Below are 19,447 nucleotides of genomic sequence, written 5' to 3'. Positions count from 1 at the left end.
TAACTAAGGCTTGTTTTTTTTAATTTAATATACATATTTCTACACAGAAAAAATATATAAAGCGAAGTCTTAGAATGAGATCTGCCTTCACCAAACAGGATCAACAAAATGTTTCAAATTGGCAACCAGATCTTTAAAAGCTAATAGTAATGGCTTGCCTAATGCCACAAAGGGTGAACATTCCTTAAATCAGGTTTTGTTAGACTGTAAACTGTATGTGGGTAAAAATACTTGGTTTTAAATTTTCATCTGTGCTCTATTTCTAGTTTCTAAAACCAGTATTGAACATGGTATGGGCAAATCAGTACGCATTGCGCTAAATAATTAAATAAGTAAATGTATTGGTCATTACTCTCTGGTCATCAATCCAGGACTGCTTCTTCTTTATTCACTTCTTTAAGCAAAATTTAAAGATTTTAAATAGAGATTTTAGACATTTCCTTTCCAAAGCAAGTAGCATGTTTGTCTCAAGGGTTGAATAAATATACTTAGAATAAATAAAACCAGTGGACTTTCTTTAAATATTATTTTTGAAGCCTACTGTGAAGATACTATTTTTAAAGGCAAAGTTCAACATGCATAATCTAAATATGTTTAATTTATGTACATATTTTAAAAAGTAGTTTCTATGTCAAAATTCTGAGATTGTTAAGAGTAAAAACTTTAAAAATAGGGTGTATATGGTTAAGGTATAATGGAAACAATTCCAAGAGCTTAAAGTAGACCTGCTAAATATTAAAACTTGAAGGACCATGTGCATAGAGTTTATACTATAGACAAAGGACAGGGCAGTTATGCAAACCAATTTTATTTAGAGTTATCCCTTCCCAAATTCTAAGAGCTGACAGGAGGATGATCTGGGGAGTCTGTACTAGCTAGATTCTTGAGAAGGGGCCCAGTGTCCCATCCCTTGGGCTAAATCCCTAAATTACTGGTGATAACAAAGAACATTTAGCACTTAGGAGCTAGAGGTGCAAAGTACCTAGAGAAGTCCTGCATTCAACACGTCAGAAAGAAAGAGTCAAAATGTAGATGAAATTGATAAGGTAGATCTTGTCCCCAGGGCAGCCTGCATATTCCAGCACACTCCAATGCAGTAAAGGTTTCCCCAATCTTTTGATGTCTTCTAAAGAAACGAAAATATAGGTTAGTTTAAATAGAACTCCCAAAGTATTCTGGAATAAGCCTAAGGCGGAGGTAGAGTTAGTGGAGCTGTCTGCCTAAGGACATGGGAGGTCTAAGGTATCAATAATGAGTTAGGTACATAGCTTTGAAGACTAAAATATAAGTAAAGCCCACTCAGGGGTCAGCACAGACAGAGAATATGATGAGACTTCTCACTCCAAAGTAAAGAAGATATGTAATCCCACAATCCCCAGAAAGAAATACAAGATAAAGGTGACGGGAGAAAAATCTAAGGCCTACCTGAAATTACACAAGTAGTTATGTCAAAAGGAACTCAGTTCCAGATGAAAAAAACACCAAGTTTATCTTTTTTTTAATGGGCAACAATAACTATCCTGCAATCAATAAAAAACAGATTTCAAGATTTATACTTCGTTAAAGAGATTTAAGATAGATACTTCTTAACATATCTGATTCGGGAAGTGTAAAATTTCACACTCATTAAATTTTTAATATGTTGTTAAAAACTCTGTAGGTGGTTCAATATTCCAGTCTTGTTAGAATCACCTGGAGAGATTATAAACCACAGACTGTGGGACCTGCAAAGTTTCTGGTTCAGTAGGCCTGGGGTAGGGACTGAGACGTTGAATTTTAGTAAGTGTCATAATTTATGACAAGTTTCCAGGAGATACTGATGCTGCTAGTCTACAGCTTATGTGTGTAACCGTGGTATAAGGTCTCTGCTTCAGTTCAACTCTCCAGTTTTTATTGTTGTGCCCACAGTTTTCTATATCTTGCTTAATAACCAAGCACAAGAGAAATGAATGTGCTTTTCTAAAATAAACCGGTACAACTTTTATCTTTGCAGTTTCACTGTTGGGTTGCCATTGAATTAAGCCATGATTTGTGAGACATACCCAGGAAAACCTGGTCTTCTCTTATGGAACTGTACATTCCTAAACTGTATCTGGCCATTGCTACTCACCCTTCTTAGGTAGAATTATACTGTTTTAACAATCACAGCAAGATTAGTATTAATGAAAAGTACCATCTGGTGATCTAAAGGAAGTGGAATTGTTTAAACATTTTTACTATTTTATTGGTACTAGAAAATAAACAATAATGTTCTTGAAATAGGAAGGTATTTTTGTTTGTGATAGAAAAGAGGGTATAGCATGAATACACCACAATTTATTCTCATTTTCGGTAACAAGGTGTAATTGATGCTAGTAAAAGCAGGCGTCTGAAAACTAGTTGATAGTTTTAGAGAATTAGCATGCTATTTGAACTGTGAATGGGCACCTAAGAAAGTTTTTAATTACTCCCCTTCTATTTAATTTATAGAAAAGACAAGCATATTTTCAAGTAGCTGTTATCTGCACACTGTGATATATACTTGGTGATTGACTTACAGAAGTGGGGACTGAGGATGCCTTGGTATATTAGTGAAGTAAGAGCATGTAAAATCCTTCTTGGCTTCCAGGAAATTAAAAATCTTGTGTTGTTCACCCTAAACTACTACTCTGACAATGTTTTGCCAAGTAGTAAATCCAACGGATGAGCTGAAATCTTTAAAAACTATATTAATTTAACAAAAAAATAGTATATGTAGATATAGATATACAAATATATGAGGGTACTTGAAGAGCTAGGGCTGGGACTGGAACTCACAGACCCCTCAAGCCCATTGCCCACACTGGGTCACAAACCCTTCACACGCAGGTCCACAAGCTAGGTAACTGGAAAAAAAGGTCATTGGAGCCTTGGTTGAAAAAAGAATAGTCTTTATTCAGCATACACACATCTAAGAGTTAGGCAGTCCAAAGAGAAACTCTTCTGCTCAACTGCTACTGGCAAAGTCCAAAGAAAAACTTGAACGGCTGCTAGCAAAGTAAACATGCTTTATTTTTAGATGCAAGCTCTCTGTTGACCAGTAGTTCGGGGTCACTGCTCCACAAACTTTGAAGAACACACAATAGCAATGAAACTAAAAAGATACAAGATTGCACATGCACACTAACTCTACCCCCACACGCAACTTGTTTACAAAGAATGTGCTGCGCCACTCCCAACCGGACCTGAGGCAAGGGGGGCCTGACTAAACTATTCTATTTTCGCCACAGTACTTCAAAAGCTTATGGAAAAATAGAATTAAAAATAATATGACTCTTTCCATGAACTTTTTAAGACCCCTCATGCACACACACCTACATGTATATGTGTATGTGTGTGTGTATGTGTATACATATATATCTGTCTGTATTATTAAATATTATATGAGAATTAAAATAATTCATATATGCTTAAAAGAAGGCCTGACAAATCTCTCATTGTATGTATGTATGCACACACAGAGAGAGATTTGTCAGGCCTTGTTTTAAGCATATATGAATTATTTTAATTCTCATAACAAGCTAATGAGATGAGAACACAATGCACAATGTTTAAATAGATTGCCAAGTTCACACAGCTAGTAAGTGGAGTAATTGGGATTAAAATCTGGCATTTGGGGAGGGATTCTTAATGCTGTCAGTAAAATTAAGACTGTCCCTCTGTGGAATATACTAAAAAGCATATGTACTTTACAGGGCCTGGTCTGGTTTTCCAAAGCCTTGCAGTTTCAAATATTGACCTTGCAAGGACAGGAAATTTTCCTCAGGCTATAAGTCTCTGTTGCAAGATAAGGATTGTGGCACAGCAGGTTGCTGGCTCAAAGACAGACTAGTTACTGATTGTTACGTAAAGATACTGAGAAATTGCTGTTAAGAAGGAATGTTTGCTTAGATCAAACTGTTGTTGATGGGACCACTTAATTGCCTTACTGGAATGTCATCTGGCTTGTTTCACTGAAAGTTACCAGCCTATATTGTTAAACTATAACCCAGCATTTGTTCTCTTCATGTAACTTCCTGGTCTGGAAAATTAATGCAGGAAGAGAACCCAATTTGGTGTTGATTTCCCAAGGAAGGGATGCCTCTTGCTTGAGGGTTCCAGAGGGAGATTAACCACTCTGAGGCCTCTCACTGCTCAGAAAAGATAGGCTTTGAGTAATCCTTTCTATCTCTGTCACCCAGGGGAAGTGGGGTGACAAATCCGTGGGGGGCAAAGCAGCGCAAAGCAACATCCCTCCCTCTCAAGTCTATAACTTTACTTACCATGAGGCTGTCACTATTCTCCTCTTAAGCCAGCCTAGCCCACCTAGCTAAACTTTACCTTACCATGTCTTTTTCTAGCATCTTTGAATGTGTTTTGTGAAGTTCATGTAAAGAAACTTCCTCCAAGTTCCTTTATTATAATGTACTTATAATATTTTTATTCTATCTGAAACTTGATACCTTTTCTGAAAAAAAATGTATCAATGAAGGGTTTGTTTTCATTCACCTCAGTTCTTCTCCTAAGCACACAACTCAATAAATCAGTAGCACATGACACCACACATTGTGTGTTACTTTGCATGTCTAAACAAATTTTAGAGCTGCAGCTTTAAATTACCTAAGCCATAATTATGTTTATCTCTAACAATATTGAATATCTATGCCTTTTTGTATGTACAACTATTTTCCATTAATATTTAATCAAAATATGAGGCAATTCAATATGTGTGTTCTCCATTTTCTTTCACTGTATTGGCAACATTTTTGCAACTTCACTTTAATTATCCTTTTATTCTTGTTGGAGGAATTAATACTCATCTTCCTTACTAAGACTAAATATTTTGTTGTTGCACAAATTTCATTCTATTTTGTTTATCTCACCTTTCTGTATTATTAATAATAGTACTGTTAGTTATCATTTCCATTTTCAGAGAAATTGCTATGTTTCATATTTCTTCCTAATTTCTTCCTAATTCTATATTGTAATAATTAATATATTATATATAGATTACTTTATTAATAATATATTTAGGAATTAGATATCTAGTCTCATAATTTAATATATAGGAAACTATGAGCAGTTTAATGTTAGAATTATTAGTTATGACATTCTAATTCATCGATAGTGATAGAAAATATCAGTATAGAAAATAAAAGAGAGAGAGAGTAGATCAGGAATTTCTTGGAATATTAAACTTCTTTTTGTAAATAACTGAGTATCAGATTTAAAAGTACAGTAATAGATCACTGGTTTTGAAACGACTGTTTTTTTTTTTTATTGGTTAGGAATATTCATGAGATACAAAGCTGATTGTCAGCCTTCATGCCCAAGTTGTCATGGCCAGAACAATACTGGCGGCACGCCCATTACCACAAATTGCGATTATACCCTGTGTCCTCCACCCAATTATCCCTGACCTCTCTCCTTCCCTTCCCACTCTACTTTGTATCCCTAGTTATGTTCTCTCCCTTCACAAGTCCAATACACTACTGAAGTCTTTCTTTCCTTCTTTCTCTCTTAGCTCCCACTTATAAGTGAGCACATATAGTATTTTGCCCCTTATGCTTTGTTTATTACACTCAACATAAGTTTCTCCAGGCTCATCCATGTTGTTGCAAATGGGAGAATTTCATTCTTTTTTATGGCAGGTCAGTATTCCATGATGTATATATACCACAGTTTCCTTATCCAGTCATCCATTGATGGACATTTAGGTTGGTTCCATACCTTGGCTATTGTGAATAGAGCTGCAATGAACATGGGAGTGCAGGTATCCCTTCAACATGATGATTTCCATTCCTCTGGGTATATACCCAGAAGTGGGATTGCTGAATTGTATGGAAGATCTATCTATAGTTGTTTTCTCTATACTGTTTTCCAGAGTGGTTGTACTAATTTACAGTCCCATCAACAGTGCAGGATAATTCCCTTTTTACCACACCCTTGCCAGCATTTGTTACTCACCGTCTTTTTTATTACAGCCAGTCTAACTGGGATGAGGTGGTATCTCAATGTCGTTTTAATTTGCATTTCCATGATGACTAGTGATGTTGAGCATTTTTTCATGTACCTGTTGGCCATTTGCATGTCTTCCTTTGAAAAATGTCTATTCAGCTTTTTTGCCCATTTTTTAATTGGATTATTTGCTTTTTTACTGTGTAATTGCTTGAGAGTGCTTCTCAAACTATTGTTAATGAAGAATCAGTGTTTATTTTTTTTCCAATTTACCATAAGCCATTACTTTTATAAAATGCAATAAAAGTAAATTGCTAGCCAAATGAAATTGACATGACACATAAAATACAAGCCCTTAAATTTTATTAGATTCAATAGACAAAAAACTACTCTAACAAATTGCTAAAAAATTTAAAATTCATATTTTTAATTTAAATATTCAGAGCAGGTCTGTAAGAAACAATTTCCGGACTGGTCATTAGTCCGTGGACCACATGTTGATTGTCACTAAAATAAGGGGTCCAAAGAGGAGACTGGTAAAAAAGATGCTATTGTAATTGTCCAATTGAGAAACACAGATGTATTATTTTATTTCATTATAACTGGAAATGAAGAGGGGAGGGATGATACTAAAATTATTGAAGAGTTAAAGGCTCATATTTTGAGTCTTAGACAACTAGATGAATGTTATCTCTGTAGCTAATTTTTGATAGGGACTAGTCAAGAACATTATGGCAGAAAATTTAAGTTTTAGAGTCAGGATACAGTATGGGGCTAAGAGCAGAAGCTTTGAAACTATTGCTGGTTTCATGTATGACTCATGGATCATGTGACCGGAGACAAATAACATAGCCTCTTGATACTCAACATTATATTCTATAAAATGTGAATAATAACAATCACAAATACATAATTTTCCAACTGTCTGCTTGATAGCTTCACGTGAGTGCTCTCACATCTGAATCAAAGTGAATAAAATTATGCATATATACGTGTGTGCATATGTGTGAATATGTGTATAGCCCTCAATTTGGATACACATATGTGTGTGTGCATATATGTATCCAAACCAAGGGCTACCTTTTAGCAACTATTTTTGTTAATGGCCCTACAATAACCTTAAGAAAAACACTAAGCTAAAATTTAGTTTATATTTTATAATATACATTTAATCACCGATTAGCTCTACAGAATTAATTATTAATTGTTAACTTCTACTAAAATGAAATTGCTCTTTCTGTTTCTACGTCTAAAGTTATTGCTCTAATTGAGGCATTCTTACCTGTCTGTTGCAGTGGTTTCCTAACATACAGGCAATATATTGTGTCTCAATGTATGAAAGAAATTAAGCAATCAATTAGTTAATATAGTTAATAAGGTCATGTAATAGGATTTATGAACAAAGGCGATTAAAAGGTATTTCTCAAGTTTACAATTATTGACCTGTGACTACAGCTCTAGAATCCAGGAATAATCATTCTAAAATAAAGAGTATAAACATCTTGTGTTGATTCCTCATGCTCCCAGTTCCACACATGGTGATGCAATGAGAGCCATAAGTTTAACTGAACATGCAGCAGATTTTGCATAGTAGGAGAGAAATCCCCAAATTATGAGACTTTGAGCTTAAACAGGGTGGTGGGCACATCTACCCCTAATTCCCTCTGGAGAAAATTCTCTCCAAAAAGGGCAAGGAAAAGCTCCTAGGTTGCTAAAACCCTGAAATATGAGCAAATGCTTTTGGAGTACAAGGGAAAACATCTCTAGGGTTATGACATTTACAGTGTAAGCAAATGGCCCCAGTGGAGATAAGTCTAAGTATCTCCAAATAACTATCTCTAAGTTGCAGGGGATGGTTGTCATTTAATACTATGTTCCAAACCGTGAAGAAACATGAAAAACTTAATGAAGCATTGTCTCCCAATGGAGTTAATAATGATAGTATTAAAATAACAATGAACATTGACTGCTTATTGATGTGGTACACATTCTGGTTCAAATATGTATTTATTGTCATAGTAACCTCATAAATAAAGTATCAGTATTCTTTTTTTTTTTTAACCCAGAATTAAACTGAGGCTAACAGAAACTCAGGAGTTCTTCAAAATCATACATTAGTATGTTGCAAATCTAATATTCAAACTCAGTTTTATTGACATAAAACCTATGTTGTTAAAAATCATAGTATCTTACCTTTGTAGTCTAGGACAGTTTGTGGTGCATCTTCTGTCATTCTATAGTAAAAATAGGCTGTTGGGAAAAGCAAGATAAGATTAAATAAAGAATATAAAGAAACATTTGTTTTATCGGGATAACATACTTCCATGTAAGCTCACTTATTTAAGTGATCTGACATTGATTTCCTAATTAACAATTAATCATTTTTTTATAATTTATATTACACATCAATATGTATTTACATTGTACCTAGTAACTTGAAAAATAATATGATTAGCTCTATTTTTAACTATTATTTTGTCTTCAAAGATATTTATTTCAAGGTAGAAACATAATAAGAAGCACTATCTAAATAGCACGAAGTATGCCAGCTGTGTCATATTCGAGACATCACTTGCTGCCATGGAGTTTCTTGTTAACCATGACCCTCCTTTCTTATACTTCTCTTACACTTAGAGTATTAAGGTAACCATTGAGTAACAATCATTCAAACGGTATTTCATTATGATGGATGTCAGGCAAGAGTTACCATCAAAGGCTTAAAAAGCGATTTTCGTAAAATACTACCAATCATTGTCAAAAGTGATTACACTGGAATAACAATTGAAAAGTTTTCTATAAGTGTATAGAGGAAGTAAATTTAGTAGCTTTCTCTTGGGTGTCAAAATATTGCATTCTACAATTTATCTTAATTATTTGAAGTATCTTTTAACCCCAAACCAATTCATATTGTCTATCCTGCACATATAAAATTAAAATAGGAGAAATACAAAACAAAGTTCTTTATTTAATTCCTAAACAAATTCACTGTTTCACAGTCAAAGTCAGACACTGCAGGACATGAATCGCACAGCGTTAATTCATGCTTAGGTGCACTGATGGCTCAGAGCCTCCAGCCTCATGCTTAGCAACACACTACGTGTGAAATATTACAACACAATTCACAACCTGTCATATCTTATGGCTTAATTAGGGATGTTTATGATCTTATTATTCATATCCTATCAGTAACAGATGACTAAAAAAAGAGACAAGGGACCATTATATGCAGAATAACGTCATCATCATCACATAAACTGAGAGCTCAAACTGTGGCTTAATTCAGTGTGGAATGGTAACTGAAGATATAACAAAAATAAGTATCACAGGAGAGTAGCACAGCACAACTGCTGTGCCCAGGAAAAGAACTGTGAAGAGTTATATATATTTCATATATATATATATATATATATATATGAAATATATATATATATATATATATATATATGAAATATATATATATATATATTTGATCCCATTGTTGGATACAAGAATATTTGAGGGTATTTACTTAGGTTAGAAAGAGACTGGGTCCAATCCACAAAAAAACGTATATATGGTGTGAAGGTGGAAATTGAATTAATCTATCAACACAATAGAGAATTTTGGATTCAGTACATATAATTACACATTATTTTATTTTACTCTCTGATGATAAATCTAATTTAACAATACTATACTTAATATTATGTAGCTAAGATTATCAGTAACATTCAATTCTAATAATTTACAGTCATGCTTATTCAGGTCAGACCTTTAATATTGGTATTAATACTGATTAATACTAGTAGTAATAATTTTGGGGGGGCACATACACACATATAAGTATAATTATAGAGTATAAGTACATAATCGTCTATCCCTCTTCTACACTGCATAACAAATCATCACAAATTTAGTAGCTTATAACAATACATTTTGTTGTCTTATGGTTTCCATGGTCAGGGGTTTAGGCACTGCTTAAAGGGGTCTTCTGCTCAAAGTCTCACAAGGCTGCAGTCAAGATGTCAGATAGGCTGTGTTCTTGCCTGGAGGGTCAACTGGAGAAGAATCCACTTTCAAGTTCACTTAAGTTGTTAGAAACAGTCATTTCCTTATTGCTTATTACTTATTATTAAGTATTACTTATTATTCCCAGCTTTTTATTAATTGTTGGCTGAAGGTAGTCCTCAGCTTTTCAAGACCTTCCAAGTGGCCCTCTCCATAGGGAGTTTACAGCATGGCTGTTCACTTCTTCAAGCTAGCAGGAGAATTTCTCACATCATTTATATTAGACTGAGCCTGAAAAAACATATCCTAATCAAGAGGGTGACATCCACCGCCTTTGCCATACTCTGTTAGAAGCACATCATAGGTTTCACCAGCACTCAAAGGAAGAGGATTATATAAAGGCATGAACACTAAAGAAAGGAATTATTGGGGTCACCCAACATCTGTTCTTCACATTGACTCATTTTAATTTTTCCAAAACCTTATAAAATGGATATTATTATCTCACCTTTACAAATGAGAAAATTCAAGTTTAGAGAGATTTAATTACTTCACCCTGAGCACATAATTTGTAAGTTGCATAACTAGTATTAATATCCAAGAGTATTTAGTTCAAAAGTTAACGTTCACTTACCACAAAGCTGATTTGACACAAATGGTTTCCAAATCTGGGGGAACTTAAATGTATCTAAATGTGTCTAAAATATGATAAGCTATCATCTACTTAGATCAATACTACTTTAATTTTTTTAATTTATTCATTTAATTTTAAAATTGGTATATAGAGAATCTAGAAAATGTAAATCTAAAACTTGCTCTGAACTGTTCAGGGAGGAAGAAGCTGTTTTAAATCTACTGATCAGAACTTACTTTCCAAACATAGATAACCATCAGAATTGGTAAAGGGCTACAAAAATTGATTGCATTGTATAATGTTTAATATACTAATTATCCTGATTTGAACAACACATATTCCACACAGGTATTGATTTTCAATGTTGCACCCCACAAATATGTACAGTCAACTATGTTTCAATAAAAAATAAATAAATGAATAAATTTTAGAGAGGCAATTAAATCTCCTAGTGGCTTTTTCTTAATGTATATAACAATTTAAGTATGACTTCCCAAAGTTCAAGTGAACGTGGTTGTTACAAGCAGATAATAGTTGTCATTTATTAATTTCTTATTCTTTGTAAGGAAGTGATTTAAGTTTTCTAGATAGATTAGCTCATTCATTTTTAAGGAGGAATTGGTAAAGGGACGTGAAAATCAACTTGATAAATAAAAAAAAAGAAAATACATTGGCATATGAAGAAAAGAATATGGAACAAATGGATTTTGGAATTATGAATAAGTTTTGTTTTGCTTTTTTTTGCTTTTGAAATGTTCTTTATAATAATTAAAACTCAAAGAAAAATATTATTTCAATTTATTGATCAGGAAACAGACACTTTGAGAAATCAAGTGACTTGGCAAAGGTCACACAGCTAGTAAACAGCACCCTCCGTTCAGTCACATCAACCCAGGCTGTCTCACTGAGGAATCCTGGGCTCATGAAGCTGAGAAAGTAGACTAGTATTGTTCAAATATTTGACAGACTATCTGTCAGGATCTCTCAAAAGCTTGTAGGACTGATTAAGGGGGATAATACAAGGAAGAATGAGGCTAAATAGATGGTGAGGTACTTGCCACTGTGTTCCTTAGGGTTTATTCTGAAATTTCATCTCTGAGGAGGCTGAGGTGACTTTTTGAAGGCAGTTTTCTGAGCCAGAGATATGAAGCTGAGACTACAGGAATCCAAATTCCTGAAGATTCACCAAATCTTCACCGAAGCCTTCTACCTGCTATGACCACTCTCAGGACATATTTTCAAGTATCAGATGTAATCCAGGCTGAAAAGAAAATGCAAAAATTGTAACTATAATCAATATCCTAACTGACCTGAACAGACTGACCGTTCCAGATACACTGATGATACGTAGAAACTGAACACTGTAGAGAAATATTAGCAAAATATATTCACCACCAGAAACACGTTAATTGTATACATTCACATGCTCAGAAGCACTGACTAATTAGGCACACTGACACATTAACTTCTCTGGACAAACTGATAAGTATGATATGTGAACCAGTTCCTAAATATAAATCACATCAGACTCAGTGACTGTTCCCTAACACCACAGGAACTTCTGACCACTCCATCTTAGCTACTCATATGGGGAGCCAGCCAAGTAAAACTCATGCAAAATCCCCAGCTAACCATCGCTTTAACAGAAGACAACAGATACCAGAACATGATTAAGTAAACTGAGATGTTCCCAAGGAAATAGAATGATGCTTGATTCCAGTCTGTGAGGGCCAGGATCAATAGGGCAAGGTTTTATAGTCAAAGAATGAGTTTAAGGAGATCTCTCTAATTGTACTCCTTTCATTTTTCACTCAGTTTTGAGTGGAGTTTGGCCTGAAATCACATGCTGAGAAATCTATCATCTCCTTATTTCCAGCAAGAGGCTGAGAAGTAGCAAGCAGGCTAGGCCATGCTGGAGTCCTGATGAGGGCATCTTCTCCCAACCCTAAATGAATAGGGGGATACATGGGTTTCAGTCAGAATTATTCCCTACTCTCTGGTTCCTATTACCAGCCATGAAACTAGGTCACAGCATAAATGTTAATGTATTCTAAAAGATTAACCTCATATGACTAGTTCTCTGGCAGAATGACCTAATCATAAAATTAATATTAATTAAAAATTAACATTAAAAATAAAATAACCTTAACATTCCACGTATTTGACAACCAAATATGCACAAGGTGAACTTTGAATTAAAAGTAAATGATAGGACCATTTCTATATACAGGTAACAGAAGACAGTAAAAATGACACAGGTCAAAAATTCTGTGAGGTGCAGCGAAAGAACTACTTAGGAAGAGATGCACAGCTTTAAAGATGAGAATATTTGAAAAGACCCAGAGAAACAGGGAGAAATTCTTTTATCTCTTCTGAAGAATAAGAAAGAATGAAATTAATGTTAGAACTCAATAAAACAGAAGGAAACAACTAAATTATAAGTACATTTAACAATAATAGTTAACATTGTTTAAGCATAATTTTAAATTTGATTCCATAAAAATATAAACAGGATAGATCAACCTGTGGCAAAACTAGTCAAGAGTAAGGACAGAGGAAGGCAAAAGAGACGAGCAATTTCAGATAAAAATACAGATTAAAAATAATTAGAAATGAACTATATTTTGACACATTAAGGGGATTGTTAATATTTATAATTAAGATGCATTTTTTGTAGGCATCATATGGTTAGTCTTTGCTTTTTTATCTGATCTGAAAATCTCTGCCTCTTAATTTGAGTGTTTAAATCATGAACATTTAATTTTTACTGGATAGTTAGGTTTAAGTATATCATCTTGTGATTTGTTTACTGTAATTCCCATGTTATTAGTGCACTATCTCCTATTTTTCTATATGTTGAGATTTTGATATGGTTCTTGCACGTTAGGATATCTTCTTATGTTAATGGCCATTCAAACATTTTGGTCGTTTTTTAAATTATTTTATTCTGTATTTTTAACTTACTCACTTGTAACAAATTTTTGTTATATTTTCTGCATATGAGAACTTCTTAGTTTTTTTATTGTAAATGTATTCTCACACTCTGACTTTTCTCTTTATTCTCTTATGTGTCTTTTCATGAACAGTTCCTGTTTTCATGAAGCTCAATTCAACGTATCAATACTATTATTTGTAGTTAGGATTTCATGTGTATGCATATTTTGTTTTTGAAATATTTGCCTATCTAAGTATTATAATATATTTCTTTATATTCCATGTTATATCAAGATCTAGCAAAAAGAAATTCTGCCAGCCAACTGCCTTTATACTCTGGTTGCAACATCAACTCCTGCCTGGGCCTCAATCCTGCTGGCCTTCCCTGCAGATTTTGGACTGGTCAGCACCCACAATCATGGGATCTCAGAGCAGTGTTTAAGCCCAAGCATCTCAAACACTGGATTTCTCATTCAAGATATTGCTTGTGGAGAAATGAAGATCAGAGGTGGACCAGTGCTGTGGACTGAATGTCTCCTGAAAACTCACTGAAGCTTGACTTCCACTGTAAGAGTGCTAAGAGGGTGTGAAATCTGATTACAGTTTTTAAAAGGTGGGACCTTTAAAAGGTTATTAGATTGTGAGGACTGTGTCCTCATAAATGGATTAATCCATTCATGGAGTAATGGGCATGGTTCTGATGGTTTTAAAGGAGAGCAAGTGAGAAGTTTAGCCCTCTTGCCCTTGCTCAGCCCATTTTCACCATGTGACACCCTGCATGACTATGAAGAGTCACCAGCAAGAAGAAAGCCCTCACAAGATGTGCTTCCTGAGCCTTGGAATTCTCAGCCTCCAAACTGTAAGAAATAAATTTTTATTCTTTATAAATTGCCCGGGTTTAGGTGTTCTGTTGTAAGCAGCAGAAGTTAATTAATACAACCAGCAACTAGAGGCAGAGACAGATTCGGGGATCTGACTCCAAATGCCATTATGGAGCTTATAAAGGCTTCTTTGGAGATGGATACAAATGATGAAACCTAGAGGTCTCAACCAGGCATTTAACTGTTGAACGTTGACACAGGAAAAAAAGAAACAGCTTAACTAACTCCACAGAACTATATTAAGAATACCGGACTTTATCTCCTTGATTGGAGGTATTACTACAGCAGCAAACTGAACTGCAAGATGGATTATTGAAATTAAAACTATAAGTTATGATGTTTGCCATTTAAAAAGTCATCTTTACTTTGAATGTCATGGTTTGAAATTTTCAGCTAGAAGCTACAACATAGATTAATGGTATCTGCCTTGGTTTCTACTCTTTGATGCTCTTCTCATGATTTCTAGCTTGTCAAAAATATAGATCGTGGAATTCCTCAGGACATGTTCAATATCAGTGAAGATTTGGGACTAGATCTTTTTGAGGGAGACATCAGACTTGATGTGATGCAAGATAGAAATTCCATCATTGGAGAAACAAATACATGGCCTCATACCATTCCACATGTTCTAGAAGTTAGCTTGGAAATGAATGCCAAGGGAATTATCCTCAATGCATTTGAACATTACTGCTTAAAACGTGCATTGACTTTAAGCCTTGGGCTGGAGAAACTAACTATATATCAGTGATCAAGGGCAGCAGCTCCTGGTCTTTAGTAGGAAATAGACATGTAGGAAGGCAGTAATTTTCCACTGGGGCAAACTGTGACAGGATAGCAATGGTTCAACAGGAATTCCTCCATGCACTGGAATTCTGGCATGAGTAGTCATGTTCTGATTGGGATGATTATGTCTTGATAATTTGGGACAGAATTCAGTCAGGCAGAGAGCCTGATTTTAACACCTGTGATGACCAAGTATCAGATTCCCTGAATGTTCTCTATGATTTCATTTGGGTAATGCAATACAACAAAACTGCATTCTAAAATGAAACAGAACCAACAATTGTAACAAGAATTTCAGATTTTGAAGATATGATCAGACAGCAAATGAATTTCAGTGAATCAATTGTAAAACTGCTCCTCTTCCTTTAGTTTTATGGATTCGTAATTTTGAAGTAGAAAATATGTATGGTACGATCCAAAGTTCAGGTCATAGTGCTGACTTTCGGTGGATTTCACAGGTTCCCAAAGGGCCAGAGAACAATCATTCTAACATGGGCCAGTACAAGGATTCTGGTTCTTCATGCATTTCAATGGTACCTTTGTAAATATGGTGACCACAGCAGTGCTGGAAAGTAGAACATTGTACCCTAGAAGAGGATCTCAGTGCCTGTAATTTTATTTATATAACAGTAAAAGTGAAAGTGACAAACTTGTTACCAGGCACAGGTCTCAAAGGCAAACTACTCAAAAGTCAAATGTTATGAAAATGGAAGCCACCTTTTATTCAGGAATATCAGTGACCTGAGGAGAAATGTTAGGCTAACTCATCTCTATGGTAAACCCGAAGGAGACCTGCCAAGACTAAAGCCATCTCAAAGACTCAGATTTACTGGGAGGCAGTTAAAGAGGGGGTTGAGAAAATGGAACATGGGAAATGAAAAGCAGGAGGGAGGGGGATGTGAACTGTAGGAGCTCCATGCAAGGAGCCAGGTGCAGGGTCTCGCCAAGGCTCCATCTGGTTTCTGTTCCTGTCCTTGCTGTTATCTCAAGGGTCCTGCCAGAAGGGTGGAATCAGCATAGATTTATTGATGTCTTCCTTGGTTTCACAGGGTCTGAATAGTACATGCAAGTCTGCAGCTCCAGGCTGACTGGAAAACAACTTTACATTCATGTAGATAATGTCATCTTGCCCCATGTTCAAGTTTCAAAACATCAAATAACCATGGAAAAGAGAGAACTCAGAGAAATTCATGCCAAGAAAAAAACTGTCCTTTTAAATTCTTTTAGAGCCCATGTGGTTTTAAGTCCCAACATGGCTTTAGTCTTGCTCACTCCAACAAACTGAGCATATACATCATGGAGTATTCTGCAGGCAATGTGAGTAGTAGTGTAAGCCTTGTGGAAGAAATAAAAGAAATACCCATTAAGAGTTGGCAACGTTACTATGTAAAATTGAAAGTGACCAACAAATTTAGAGTAGTGTTTGAAGAATGCTGAGACTCCAGTGCATCATTGGTTGGTCTGTCTACTGATGACATTAATCTTTCAGAAACATGGTGTTTCTGAAAACACCTCCTTATATGCCTCATCATATCTGGCATATAAGGAATTTCACACATTACATTGGAAGCTCAAATGGAAGTCTACATAGCCCTCCATTTTATTCTTCTAAAGATTGTGCTTTCAGGTTTACTTGAATCTAAGCCATTTGACTAATGCAGGAATATTTATATTTCCATTTGATTTCCACTTGATCTCTGGAGCCAGTTACGGTCAATTACAGTGGCTGTGTCCTTGGCAATATAATAAAAGAACACTCTTGGATCAAAATCCTGATACTTGACAGCATATGCCCAACCAGTGGAGTGTAACTACATACCATTTATTATCACCAATAATAGAACCTCTTTTAGGACAGGTCTTCCAAAGTGAAAACAGTGGCTTTTTCCCCTAATGAAGCTCAGTTTAGAAAATGTATGGGTTGTGGAACCAGTGCCTTTATAACTCATGAGAAGATGAGAAGCAGAGACTGTATGAATAGAAATGATGTTTATAGTCTACTTACAGTGGAAGACATATCTCACCTCAATTCTCCACAAATTCAGTCAGTCCCAACCTCTGGCATCAATGAACTGTTCTCAAAAGTCACATGTGAGAATGGAAGCATCTGCACTGCTCGAGATGACAAAGCTGAGTGCTGGTGTCCATCAGGAGAAAACAGATGGTACATGGAAGAAAGGTGTGAAAAGAGAGACTCAACCTGAGCCACATTGTCATCACCACTTCTTTCACTGCTGCTGTGTTCTTCCTGATGCTGATTATCAACCTCATCAGTGTCTATTGTACCAGGAAGATATATCATAAAGGGACAAATTCAAAGAAAGCATATATGTCTCTGGAAAATCTTCATGCTTTTGGAAGATTAACTCAACAAAATTGCAAGCAAATGAAATTAAAAATATTCTTCATTACGGATTTCACCTAAGCTATAGTATAACCACCTCATTCTTCTAAAAATGGATCTCTGTAAATAGCTGGATGTACTATAAGTCATTATTTTATAAAACTCAAATTAGTAGAAAAAAGATCTAAAACTTTTATTTTGCTATTGTGTTAATTTTTTAATTCAAACTAATGTAATAAGACTTATAATCTCAAAAATTAGTATCAGTTAATAGTAAATTAATTGGCTATGTTTGAACTTATTTAGACAGAACAGTTAAATTTTTAAAATGTCACAGGTGCTGAAAAAACATCAATGTATTTGTTGTGTTATACCCACATATAACTAATCCAGGTATTATTAGGTATGAATTAGTTCCTGGTATAAATAGAGGTACAAATATTTTTTTTTAAATACACTGTACCATGTTATTAAATAATTTTTTATCAAATCCTTTAAAAAAATGACTTTCACGGAACAAAACCTGGAGGTTTTTTCCTACATTAGTGTAATTTTTAATATGTCGACTATAATTTAAAAACATAAGCATTTATGTTCCTGAAATGCTGAGCGGTTTGTTGACTCTAGGATTTTAATATGATAGTCAATTTCCCATACATAAATTTTAAAAATAAAATGATTTTAATGTTTCTTATAACTAAATGACTACAGAGTGATTCCACAACTTTTGGATACTATGTTTTTATCTTCATATCTACACAGCAATATATAAATATTTAAAGATTGTATTGGAGAAATGTCCGTTTTAAAACTGTTATTGCAAACAGCATCTACAGAAATGATCTGAAAATTATAATAGATCAAAAAAGATTTTAGTCATGGGTTTTAGTAAAACAAATATTTAAAATATATTTATATATATAAAGGAATCAGACCCAATCAAACATAAATGTTCTATTTTTGTCTATAATGTCTACTGTAGATTTAGCTATATGTTTTTTTAATGCACTCAGGGAAAATAAATCTTTATATTAATATGTTTGTACTCATGAAAATGTACATGTCTAATAGAGCCTTCAAGCAGATACCAGTTAAAGTCACTGCTAGTAAATGTCTTCTATGGTTTGGTGTGCATCACCATTTCATTCATTAGCTGAAAAGTTCAGTTAACTGTTTTTTTCCTGAGCCAAAAAGGTCAAATATTACCTGTCATGGTAGTTGGATATGGTTTAAAACCAGATTGCTCTGAAGTCTTTTGTAAAAATAGAAAAGGACTATTTTCTTGGCACTCACTATGCAACCTACATTTAATGTCCTTAAAGTGCTTGAAAAATTGCATACATTTTAATAAAAATAAGCAGTCAGTGAGATACTGATTCTTTCTTAAAAAGTTCAAGTAAACTGATATTTATTAAAAAATTACTAGTTCAAAGATTGATTTGATTTAGTTCTTAGCCATTATACATCTATTTAATCAATAAGTCATTAGTGAGATATATTGTGTATATAGTGGTAAATAAAACTGACATTCTTCCTTACATTGTGAAAAATTGGCTCTTTCTTATTTTTATCTCACTTATTCTCTCTTACAAATTATTTCTCACATATTTTCTTTTTAATATTTTTTTCATATTCAGAGATTCTTATTTTTTCTAATTTAGTACAATAGAAACATTAATTGAGAATCACCACTCATCTTTTAATGCTAGTACTATTTAATATTATCTGTGGAATCACATCAGTACATTTTGTATCTTAGTGAATTTAATCTCTCTAATCACATTTAATCATAAGCCATATGGGTGAACCATTTTCAAGTAGAAAAATTAGAATCATGAACATGTTTATTCTAAAGTTTATAATTATCAATAATTTCTCTTGTTGGATTAAACAATAAGTTAAAGCAATTATTCAGACAGGAAATTCAGG

At 34.2% G+C, this 19,447-nt stretch overlaps 1 pseudogene; it reads left to right on the top strand.

The window, feature by feature from the left end:
* Positions 1 to 14,330: 14,330 nt before the first annotated feature.
* On the top strand, positions 14,331 to 17,599 carry LOC134381626 (meprin A subunit beta-like; annotated as a pseudogene).
* The last annotated feature ends 1,848 nt before the right edge of the window (positions 17,600 to 19,447 follow it).

This window comes from Cynocephalus volans, chromosome 7, assembly GCF_027409185.1.
Source record: "Cynocephalus volans isolate mCynVol1 chromosome 7, mCynVol1.pri, whole genome shotgun sequence".
Classification (NCBI taxonomy): Eukaryota; Metazoa; Chordata; class Mammalia; order Dermoptera; family Cynocephalidae; genus Cynocephalus; species Cynocephalus volans.
The sequence above is the reverse complement of the archived record's forward strand: the minus strand, read 5'-3'. Positions and strand labels throughout refer to the sequence as shown.